The sequence below is a fragment of the Sus scrofa genome, chromosome 13 (assembly GCF_000003025.6).
Source record: "Sus scrofa isolate TJ Tabasco breed Duroc chromosome 13, Sscrofa11.1, whole genome shotgun sequence".
Classification (NCBI taxonomy): Eukaryota; Metazoa; Chordata; class Mammalia; order Artiodactyla; family Suidae; genus Sus; species Sus scrofa.
In genome coordinates this window covers 160,798,754-160,811,236 of record NC_010455.5, presented here as the reverse complement: position 1 = coordinate 160,811,236, position 12,483 = coordinate 160,798,754, and positions in this window count along the sequence as shown.

The window sequence follows — 12,483 nt, the reverse complement described above, 5'->3', positions numbered from 1 at the left end:
ACAGGTAAACAAAATTGAAAAAAAAAAATCTGTTCAGACTCACCAAGAAGAAGAGAGAGAGAACCCAATTTTTAAAAATAAGAAATGAAAAAGGAGGAATCTCAACAGATACTGAAGATATATATATATATAAAAAAAATCCAAGAATACTAGGAACAATCATATGCCAAAAAATTCAACAACCCAGAAAAAATAGACAACTTTGGTTTCAGGTCACACATTAGAAAAGGGGAGTTTAATAGATATAAAAAAATCTTCCAACTAAAAGAAAGAGTATACACAATTTTCGAGGGCAAATAAAATATTCTCCAAGATAGATTGCATGTTGGTATACAAAACAATAAGCAATTAATTAAATAATTTTGAAAAATATGAAAAAAATTCCTACCCCAATGGTAATAAGTCAATTTCAACAAAACTGGAATATTCTCAAACATATGGGGACTAAACAACATGCTACTGAACAAAGCAGGTGCAGAGAAGAAATAAAAAATAAATAAAAAATAACGAGATAAAAATAGAAATACACAATGTTATAAAAAATGGAGATAAAGCATAAGTACAATTAAGGGATGCAGCAAAAAGGTACCAAGAGTGAAGTACATAGAGATAAATGCCTACATGAATGTACAAGAAATACAACAAATAAACAACCTTGATTTGCAAATCAATGAAAGATAGAAAGAAGCATCAAACTTCAATGTTACTAGAAGTACAGAAATAAAGAAATGTATAAATACTAGAAAAACAATAAAAATATTAGTTAAACTAAGAGCTGATTTTTGATAAATTATACACAAAACTGACAAATCTTTAGGTAAACTGACCAAAAAAAAAATGGGACTCAAAGTCATAAATGAGAGACATTACAACTGAAACCTCAGAAATATAAAGGATTATAAGAGACTACAGTGAAATGTTACATTCCAACAAACTGGCATATATGCAATTGGTAAATTCACAGAAACATACAATTTCCCAAGGCTTGACCTTGAAGAAATAGAAATTTTGAATAGAATGATTACTACTTATAGACTGAGTCAGTAATCAAAAATCTCCCATGAAACAAAACCAGGGTCACATGGTTACACTGGTGAATTATACCCAACAGTTAAAGAAAATTACTACCAATCCTAGAGAGAGATCAAGACAGCAGAGTAAGAGAACCTGGAACTCACAGCTCCATATGAACACATAAACATATAGCTAAATGTGGAAAAATTTTCCTTGAAAACAAACTGAAAATTGGCATGATGATTCCCATAAAACAAAGGCTGTAAGGAAGACACCCACGTAATAATAAGAAGGAAATACAAGCAATTAGGTTGGAATATATTCCCTGGGAGGATATTCCTAGTTAAAGGGAGATTTTTAGGGTAGGCATCCACCCTTAGGAGTAAGCAGGACAAGTCACTAGATGGGAATCCCAGGCTTGAGTTTTTACATGGAGAGACAAGCCACTCTTAGCTGGCTAGAAGGTCCCTGGGACAAAAAGAAGTGCATCAGATGCCTGGACAATTCTCAGGAGGAGAACACTTGTGCTGGCTAGCCCCTGACATGGGTGAAGAGAGAGGTTGTCTCCACAGGCTGCCAGGTTTCCCATGACTGTTTAGCCATGTATCCCACACTGAGCCAAGTGAAAGCTCCAGCCTTACTTACATCACTCCACTTTGTAGCACTGGATCCAGGGCAAAAAGGACTATGGAAAAAATTTTGACTCTCAGAGGTAAATTCAAACTGGTCCTGGACAGGACCCACATGAGAGAGTGGTGGCCATAGTTGGCAGTTATTCAAAAAGCACCTCAGAAATTGCACAGAGCTCTAAAAGCAGCTGCTCCATCACAGCTCATCCATGATAACATGCAGAGAGATCATACAGGACATCTCTGCCTTGTGAGAAGTTTCCTCAACAAGGCAGCAGTAGCAGAGCTGGGAAAAACAAAGGATACTTGCTTCCAAAGCAGGATGGAAAGAAGTCTTTCTGAGCAGCTTCCAAGTGTCCTTCAATAGGCTTGCCATGTGACCCAACCAAACCAATGTCTCAGCCCTGCTCAATTTACATCTTAGTGATGTGCCAGATCTGAAGCAGATTTTTTTAATTTTTAAAATAAAATTTTTAAACATTTTATGAATGAGATAAATTTTAAAAATAAAGCAACTTAGATGATAATGAGTTTCAATGTTTTCATTACAGGGGTTCCAGCAGGAGAAGTAAAAAAGATTGAAAATTTTTTGAAGAAATTATAGCTAAAGTTTTCCAAACCTAAAGAGAGAAACACACATCTAGGTAGAGAAAACAGAGAGGGTGCCAAACAAGACAAACCTAAATAGTCCTTTATTAAGACATACTAGAATTAACATGGAAAAACTTGAAGATAAAGAGAATCCTAAAAGGAAGCAAGAGAAAACAGGCTAGAGTTATATATAAGGGAATCCCTATAAGAATAAAAGCTGGCTCTCTATAGAAACATCATAGGCTGAAATTTAGTGACATGATATATTCAGAGTCCTGAAAGAGGAAAACATTTAAAATCTAGTATAATATACCCAAATAGATATCAATAATAGAAGGGAAGAACTTCTCAGACAAGAAAAACTATAAGAATTCATCAATACTCAAACTACTCTACAAGAAATATTGAAGGCTCTTCTCTAAATGAAAAGGAAGTATTTATAAGAAAGGAAAAATTGTACTAGGAAAGGCAAATATATAGTAAGAACTTAGGACCAAGAAATTAAATAAGCCAGCACATAGATTAAAACACAAAACTTGTAAAAGAAACAATAAATAATATAACCAATATATACATATATATATGTATATATGTACAATAATGTAAAAACAATAAACACAAAATAATAACTAGATAAGGACAATTATGTAACAGTAGACACCAAAACCACAAATCTCAGTGAAAGGAGTCAAAAAGGTAGACAATGTAGAATGTTATAAACTTACATGATTCCCAGTTTAAAGAAAGTAGATAAAATTCATGTCAACCTTTATGATAGCCATGGTGGCAACACATGAGAAACCTAAAATAGATACACAGAAATCAAAGAGAAAAGAACACAAGCATATGCATAAATAAAACAATAAAACCACAGGGAGAAAAAAAATAATAAAAAAATGAACAGAGAAAAACTACAAAAAACCCTAGAAAACAAGTAATAAACAACAAGTAATAAAATAGCCATAAGTACATAGTTATGAATAATTATAAATGAAATAAATGCTCAGATCAAAAGACATAGGGCGGTTACCCTGATTTAAAAAAAAAGACCCTTAACTATGCTGCCTTCAAGAGATTCACTTCTGGGGTAAAGATACAGGAACTGAAGACAAGACGATGGAAATCATTTGCATTTCATGCCAATGGAAATGACAAGAAAGCAGGAGTGGCAATACTAATATCAGACAAAAATGACAAATACAAAAGCTACAACAAAACAAAAAGAATATCATTATATAATGATAAAGCCATCAATACAAGAAGAGGATATTACTCTCATTAACATATACACAACTCAATACAAGGAGATTAAGTATATAACCAAATCATAACTGATATAAAAGGATAAATTGTCAGTAATACAATAATCACAGAGGACTTTAACACCCCAACTTACCTCAAAGGATAGGTCATTCAGAGAGAAAATCATTAAGGCAACTCTGCTCTTAAAGATACAAAAGAAAAATAAGTCTCTCTCTATATATATACAGAGGACATTATGTTCAAAAACAACTAAAATCACATTCTTTGAAGGGCACACGGAATATTCTTCAGATTATATCACATGACAATCCACAAAACAAGTCTCAAAAAATTTAAGAGGACTGAAATTATTCCAGCATTTTTTTTTTAGTCACAAATGTATGAAACTAGAAAGCAATTACAGAAAGGAAAATGAGAAAAGAACAAACATGGGAAGACTAAAAAACCCAACATGAAAAAGAAAACAATGTGTCAATGAATAAATCAAAGAGGCTATCAGAAAAAACATTGAGACAAATGAAAATGGATACATAACATGCCAAAACATATGGAATGCAGCAAAAGCAGTTCAGAGAAGTACGTTTAAAGTAATAAAGGCCTACCTCAAGAAATTTTTTAAAATCTCAATTAAGAAACATATCAGCTAAAAGATTAGAAAACAAGATCAAAGTCCAGAGTCAGCATTAGGAAGGAAATAATAAGGAATAGAGAGGAAGTAAAAAAAAAATAGAGGTGAAAAACAATAGAAAAAATCAAGACAAGAGATGCAATTGTGAAAATATTTCAAACATTAATGTACCATTAGCCAGGCTTACCATGAAGGAAAATGAGAAAACCCAATCAAACACAGTAAGAAATGAAAGAGGAGACAATGTAACTGATATTAGAGAGTACAAAAAAATCCTAGAAGAACACTACAAACAGTTTTTTGCCAACAAATTGAACAATCTAAAAGAAACACAAATTTCTAAAAATACGCAGCCAAAAAAGTTTAAATAGAGAAGAAACAGACAATTTGAACAGATAGATCACTAGTAGTGAAATCAAATTTGTAATTTAAAAAACTCATCAGTAAACAAAATCCAAGAACAGACTGCTTCACAGGGGAATCATACCAAAAACAGAATAACAAATATCTACCTCATACAAACAATTTAAGTGGAGGAGATACCCCCAAATCCTTTCTATAAGGCCAGTGTTACCCTGATATGAAAACCAGACAAAGACACTACAGAAAAGAAATATATAGGCAAATATCTTTGATAATTATAGATGCAAAATGCTGAACAAAATATTAGCAAAACAACCAAATTCAACAGTACTTAAAAAAGATTGATAAAATACAGTCAATTTGGATTTACTTTAAGGGTCTCAAGCATGTTTCAATATTTTTGTGTCAATCACTGTGATACACCACATTAACAAAAGGAAGGATGAAAATCACATGATCATCTCACTGGATGCAAAAAAATAACAAAATTCAATATCCATTCATGATAAAAATTTTCATGTAAGTGAAAGAGGGAACATACTCAACATAATAAAGGACATTTATTAAAAATTCATAGTCAATGGTAAAAAGCACAAATTTGTCCTCTAAATTCAAGAACTACATAATGATGTGAACTCTTACCACTTTCACTGAAAATAATACTGGAAGTGATATCCACAGCAGTCAGACAAGAAAAAAAGAAATAAAAGGTGAACGATTTAGAAGGGAAGAAGTAAAACTGTTACTACAATAGATGGCATGGTACTATATATATACATAGAAATCCCTAAAATCTCCACCAAAAATATTACAATTAATACTGAATTCATCCATGTTTGATGGTACAAGATTAATATATAGAAAACTGTTGCTTTTTCTTGCACTACTAATGAAGTATCAGCAGGAGAAAGTGAAAAACCAACCTGATTTAAAACCAAAGATAAAAGAATATAATACTAGTAATAAACTTAACCAAGGAGATGAAATATACATGTATATTTTGAACACTATGAAACATTGATGAAGAAAATGGAAATTGACTCAAAAAATGGAAGGTACCTAGCACTCTTGTTCTGGAATAATTAATTCTGTTAAAATGGTCATTCTACTCAATTCAATCTACAGACTTAATTTAATTCCTGTCAAAATAATACTCATGATATTTTCCACAGAATTAGAATAATCCTAATGTTCCTATGGAACCAAAAAAAGACACTCATAACCACAGAAATCTTGAGAAAATAAGAACAAACCTGAAAGCATAAGCCTCTAATACTTTGGATTATACTAACAAGATACAGTGATTAAACAGCATGGGTTGTCACAAAAACAGACCCACGGGTCAATGGAAAGAATAGAGAGCCCAGAAATAAACTCCACACACCTACAGTTAATTAATCTATGACAATACAGGAGGAAGCAACAGTGAAGAATGTAGTCTCTTCAACAAGTGTTGCTGAGAAAACCAGACAGCTACATGTAAAAGAATGAAATTAGAATATTTTCTCATATATATACACAAAAAGAAATTCAAAACAGATTAAAGATCTGTCAGACCTGAAGTTGCACAACTCTCAGAAGAGAATACCTTTTCACATAAATCATAGAAAAATTTTTGTGATATCTCTGCTAAGGCAAAAGAACTAAAAGCAAAAATAAACAAATAGGACTTAGTTAAACTTAGAAGGTTTTTCAGAGGAGAAAATAGTTGACGAAATGAAAAGACAATCTATGGATTGGAAAAAAAAAACATTTCCTTATACAGGAGTGACAAATAACAAATATCCAAAATATAAAACATCTCATACAAATCGATAATAAAAACCCCAACATATTAAAAATTCAGACAGGAGACCAGAATAGATATTTTTCCAAAGAATACATAAAAACAGCTAACAGGAAAATGAAAGATCAACATCATTAATTGTTTAAAAAATGCAAATAAGAACAAGATATCATATAACATTTGTCACAATATATATCATCAAAATTCCCTAGATATCAAAGGTTGACAAGGATATGGAGAAATGGGAATCCTTGAACACTGTTGGTGGAATGTAAATTACTGCAGTCACCACTGAAAACTGAATGGAATTGCTCATAAAATTAAAAATAAAACTACCATATGATCCAGCAATTTCATTCCTGGAATATATCCAAAGAAAACACAAACACTAATTCTAAAACATAAAAGCACCCCAATGTTCATAGTTGCAGTATTTATAGTTGCCAAAATATAGAAGCAAGCCAAGTTCCTATCAACAGCGAAACTGAGAAAGAAGATCAGTATGTATGTGTGTGTACACACACACACACAATGGAATGTTACTCAACCATATATAGTATGACATTCTGCCATTTAAAGCAATGTGGATAGACCTAGAGAATATTATACTTAGTGAAATATGTCAGAAAGAGAAAGACAAATAGTAATGATATTACTTATAAATTGATTCTAAAATATAATACAAATGAATGTATTTGCAAAGCACTAACACACTCACAGATATACAAAGCAAACCAGTGGTTACCAAAATGGAGAGGGAAGAGGTGAGGGGAGAAAATTAGGGTTGTAGGACTTGGAGATACAAATTACTATGGATGAATCTGATAAGCAATAAAGATATGCTATATGACACAAGGAATATAGCCATTACCTTTTTTTAATTTTTATTTATTTTTTTATTCTTATTATTTTAATAGTTATTTCCCCAATACATTTTTTTTCTACTGTACAGCATGGTGACCCGTTTACACATACATGTACACATTATATTTCCTCACATTATCATGCTCCATCATAAGTGACTAGACATAGTTCCCAGTGCTACAAAGCAGGATCACATTGCTAATCCATTACAAAGGCAATAGTTTGTATCTATTAACCAACCCTAAGCTCCCCAACACCCCACTCCCTCCCCCTCCCCCTCGGCAACCACAAGTCTATTCTTCAGGTCCATAATTTTCTTTTCTAAGGAAAGGCTCACTTGTGCCTTATATTAGATTCCAGATACAAGTGATATCATATGGTATTTGTCTTTCTCTTTCTGACTTACTTCGTTCAGTATGAAATTCTCTATTTCCATCCATGTTACTGCAAATGGCATCATTTCATTCCTTTTTATGGCTTTTTTTAATTGAACTATAGTTGATTTACACTGTTGTGTTAGTTTCAGGCATAGAGCAAAGTGACTCATTTATACGTGTGTGTGTATACATATATATATATATATATATATATATATATATATAATATCCAAGATATATAATATGTACACACATTTACTTTTCTTAATATTAAAACTTATTCTCAGATTTCTAAATAAGTTCAATTTTCACAAACATAAAACAATATTTTCCCATATAGATTATTATAAAACATTGAGTACTGTTCCCTTGTTAATCATTAGGACCTTGTTATTTGTCTATTTTATCTATAGTAGTGTGTATATGTCACTCCCAAATTCCTAATTTATCCCTTCCCTCCACCTTTCCCCTTCGGTAACCATAGTTAGTTTTCTATGTTTGTGAATACACTTCAGTTTTCTAAATAAAATCAATTGCAACATTTTTAAAGACGCCACATATGCCATATCATATATTTGTCTTTCTCTGTCTGAATTGTTGACTTGAACTACTTAGTATGATAATGTTGCTGCAAATAGCAGTATTTCATTTTTTGTTATGACAAATATTATCTTGTAATAACATTGTATGGCTTTTAGCCTGTAAAATACTTATTCATTATGTTGTATACATGAATATAATACTGTATGTCAACTTAATTTGATATACAGTAAATAAGCATAATTATATAAAATAATACTAATCTCTCTCAAACTCTTTCAAATATAGAAGAGGAGGGAACATTTCTAAACTTATTTACAAGGAAAGTATCTGAAATAAAGACCAGACAAGGAATACAAAATCAAACACAATAAAAGGCTAATATTCCTGATGAACAAAGATGCAAAAACTTTCAACAAATATTAGCAAATTGAATTCAATAGTACATTATAAGGATCATATAAATTTAGTAAGTGGTATTTATTTCAGGGATGAAAAGATGGCTTCACCACCATAATTTAATCAATGTGATAAACAACATTAAAAAATCAAATTATCACCTCAATGTATACATAAAAAACATTTAACAATATTCAACATTAATTTATTATAAAAACTTTTTTAAAACTTGGGTAACAAGGGAAAACACTTCATTGTAATAAAGGTTATATATGACAAGCCCACAGCTAATATGATATGAACAGTAAAGAGCTGAAAGTTTTCCTCTCAATCAGCATCAAGACAGGATACCAATTCTTGCCACTTTTATTGAACATGGCATTAGAAGTCATAGCCAGAGTAATTAGACAAGAAAAAGTGATAAAGTCATCCAAATCTGAAAGAAAGTAATGTCATTATTTGCAATCTTATGTTACCATAAGTTAAACCATTGAGGGAAGGGAAAAATTGGCAGGGTGGGAGTAACATATACATGTTACTTTATAAAGTAGACAGTTAATGAGAACCTACTGTATATCACAGGAAAATATACTTAGTATTTTGTAATAACTGTGTGGGTAAAAAGAATGGATTTATTTACATGTATGACTAATTCATTTGCTTTACACCTGAAACTAATACATCACTGTAAATCAATTATACTCCAATAAAATTAAATTAAAAAAATAAAGCATCTGGGAATGTCCTCATAGAGATGTGATTTGAAATCAAGAGTGAATAAATTTGGATGAAAAGAGAGGCTGAAAATGGTGTTTCAGTTGAAGGAAAATTTATGAGTAAATTAACTAATCATGTGAAACTGGAATACTGATGGAATGAACATGGCCAAGGGTCATGTTCTTAGGTAAGAAGAAGAAATCAAGGTTGTATGTAAAATACACACAGACTGTGGAGCATCTTAAATGCCAAAATCAAAAATGAATGTGTTTAAAAACTAATGAAAGACGTTTTCAAATTTTTGAGCAAGGGGTTATAATTATTTTCTTTCATCTGACAAATACTTGTTGAGTACTACAAATTGCCACCTAATATTGAGATGTTATAAATACAAGGATGAACGTAGCAGAGAAATCCTTTCCCTTTTAAGCCTATATGATAATAGTGGGAGAGGGGGGAAATGTGACTAGCTATAAATGTACTAGCAAATAAATATGTAGTATACTGAAGAGTGATTAGTGGCATGAAGTGGAGAAAAACAGAGTAAAAAGATAAAGGCAGCTGGGAAAAGTGAAAATGAATGAGAATCATCCAGGTAATTCATATATGGGACTAAGGAATGATATCAGAGTTTCTAATGGTATTTTGCAAAACATCAGGACAAATCAACTCACACATGATCCTGTAAAAAACAAACAACAGCTTCTAGTCTCCTCACAAAATTCTAATCACCTTTCATAAACCAGACTAATTCATACAATAAAAAAGTCAAGGCAGCATGATATTCTTTTCTGCTCAGATGGCACTAATGCCAAATAATAAACAGAATTTTAAAATGAGGTCAGTTACATAATAATCAGTGGGTTATCATAAAATGATCATAGTGACCTTAATAAAGGTAATTTACTTGAATTCATTTTCTCAAAGGGCATACTGATGTGTATTAGCAATGGAATCTGTACAGAAATATACTGATGTCAGTGCAGGGACATCCCTTAGGATATCATGGAAAATTTTAACTTCTCATTGTAAGGAACATAATTATTAAATACAACCTAATTATTTTTGCCCATATTTTCATTATTTTAATCCCAAATGTTTTAGAGAGCAATGTTTATATCCTGAAATTCTATGAGATTCAACACCATTAAGCAAACATGCAGTGTTACACAACTTTTTTCACCAAAATCTAGGTAAGGGAATTATCCTAATTTTTTATTTTAATATTAGCAGCCATTAATATGTATTTATCTCAAGTATTTTTCTATTACATTTCAGCTACACAGTTATCTTTCTATCTCTTCTCAATACTGAAAACTATTTAAGAGCAAGAATCAGATTGAAACAGCAAAACATTTTGACCTTTTCTGATTAAAAGTCAGACTAAAATACACAGGTAAGGACACAAAGTTAACTGTGTTAAATAATTCAGGAACTTCTTCAGTAGAATAATTAAATGGTTAATATTTAATATTTAAAACAAATAAATAAATATAATATTCAGCCAGGGTATTTATTTTAATATTTGATTATGGAAAAACAAAACTTAATTGCATGGAATTAATATGATTAGACAAACTAAATATTCCTAGTAGATCACTACATAATGATAAAAATTTAGTTAAAGAAAATTAAAATTTGTTCTCAAAACAGTATTAAGATTTAAAGGGTTTTCTCTTTTTCGAAATGGTAGAAAACTTAGGTATAAAAGTTACATTTCTCTTATTATCTTTGAATCTAATGTGATATATTTCAGAAAAATCTTACATAATTTCCTTAGAAACACAGAAGTAATAAATCAGTCACCTCAAATGAGAGATACCTAATTTTTATGATATATATTGTACTGAATTATACTTGACAAATAACATTGCATATGTTTTATAACATTTTTTTTTGATACCACATTAAATAACAATATGATTGCAATTGCAACATTAGTTAGCACTCTAAATAGTCATGTAATTGTTTTTCTTTCTAGTGGTGGGAATAATTGAAATTTAGTCTCTTAACGGTTTTGATGTTTAAAGTAATATAGTCACCATAGTGTTCACTAGATCTTCAGGACTTTTTTATCTATCAGTTGTAAACTTGTACCCACATTCACTATCCCTATTCCCCCACCACCAAAGCACTTGGTAACCATTATATGATATATTTTTATGGGCATGGCTTTTTCAGATGCAGTTTTTGTCTTTCACTGACTTATCTAAGCCTTATGTCACCATGTCGTTTCAAATAGGATATCCTTCTTTCTCAAGGCTGAAGAGCCATTCACTTTTATCTATTCATCCTTAAGGTTGCACTTTGGTGTTCTGTGTCTTGGCTACTGTGAATAATGCTGCTATAATAGGAGTGCTTACATCACTTGAATAATTTGTTTTCATTTCCTTTGAATATATACACAGAAGTTGAATTGCTGGATTACATGGTAGTTCTAATTTTGATTATTTGAGGAAAATTGATATTGGTATCCATCATGAGTGAAACCATTTACATTCTCACCAAGAGTTGTCTCCACACTCTGTATTGTCCACATTCTAGCCAATACCTGCACCTCTTGTGTTCCTTATGACAGGTATTCTGACATGTGTCAGGTGATACGTCATGGTTTTGATTTGCATTTATCTAATGATTAGTGGTATTGAACATCTTCTCATGTATCTGTTGGCTATTTGGATGTCTTTTGTAAAAATAGGTTTTTAGTTCCTCTGTACATTTTTTAATCTCAATGTTTGCACATTTCTTATTGAGTTGTGTTTTTACATATTTTCCTATTAACTTTAATTTTTGAAATTGATGAGTTTTGTATAATTCTATTTGTAGAATCTTCTTAAAAATTAAAAGACTCAATTTGTGGAAGTGGTCACTTAGGATCATTGGAAAGACCACCAAAGAAGTCATTAAGGATCATTGGTATGACCCTGAAAACAAGTTCACCCATCCCATGTAACTGAGATGGAATTAGGACTGGAATCAATACTGATTTACCCCCATAGCAATATACAGCTGTTATAAGAAGTACAATTTAGAGATAACCTCAAAATGTTTACTTTACAATAAGGAAAATATGTGCACATATAAAAAAACTGCAATGTAGGTTAGACATAAGCCATAGCAGATTGTGCTGGGCATATAAGACATGCTGGAGAGTCTAGAAAGTGGAAATTAGTAGGATCGGAGGTATTTAGTTAGCTTTATTAAGTAGCATTAAGTATAAACTAAGATTTAGTTAAAGGAAGAAAAAGTATAGGGAAGTAATGGGAAAATTCAATAGGATTGATGGCATGGAGAGAGTGAAATGTTCATGGA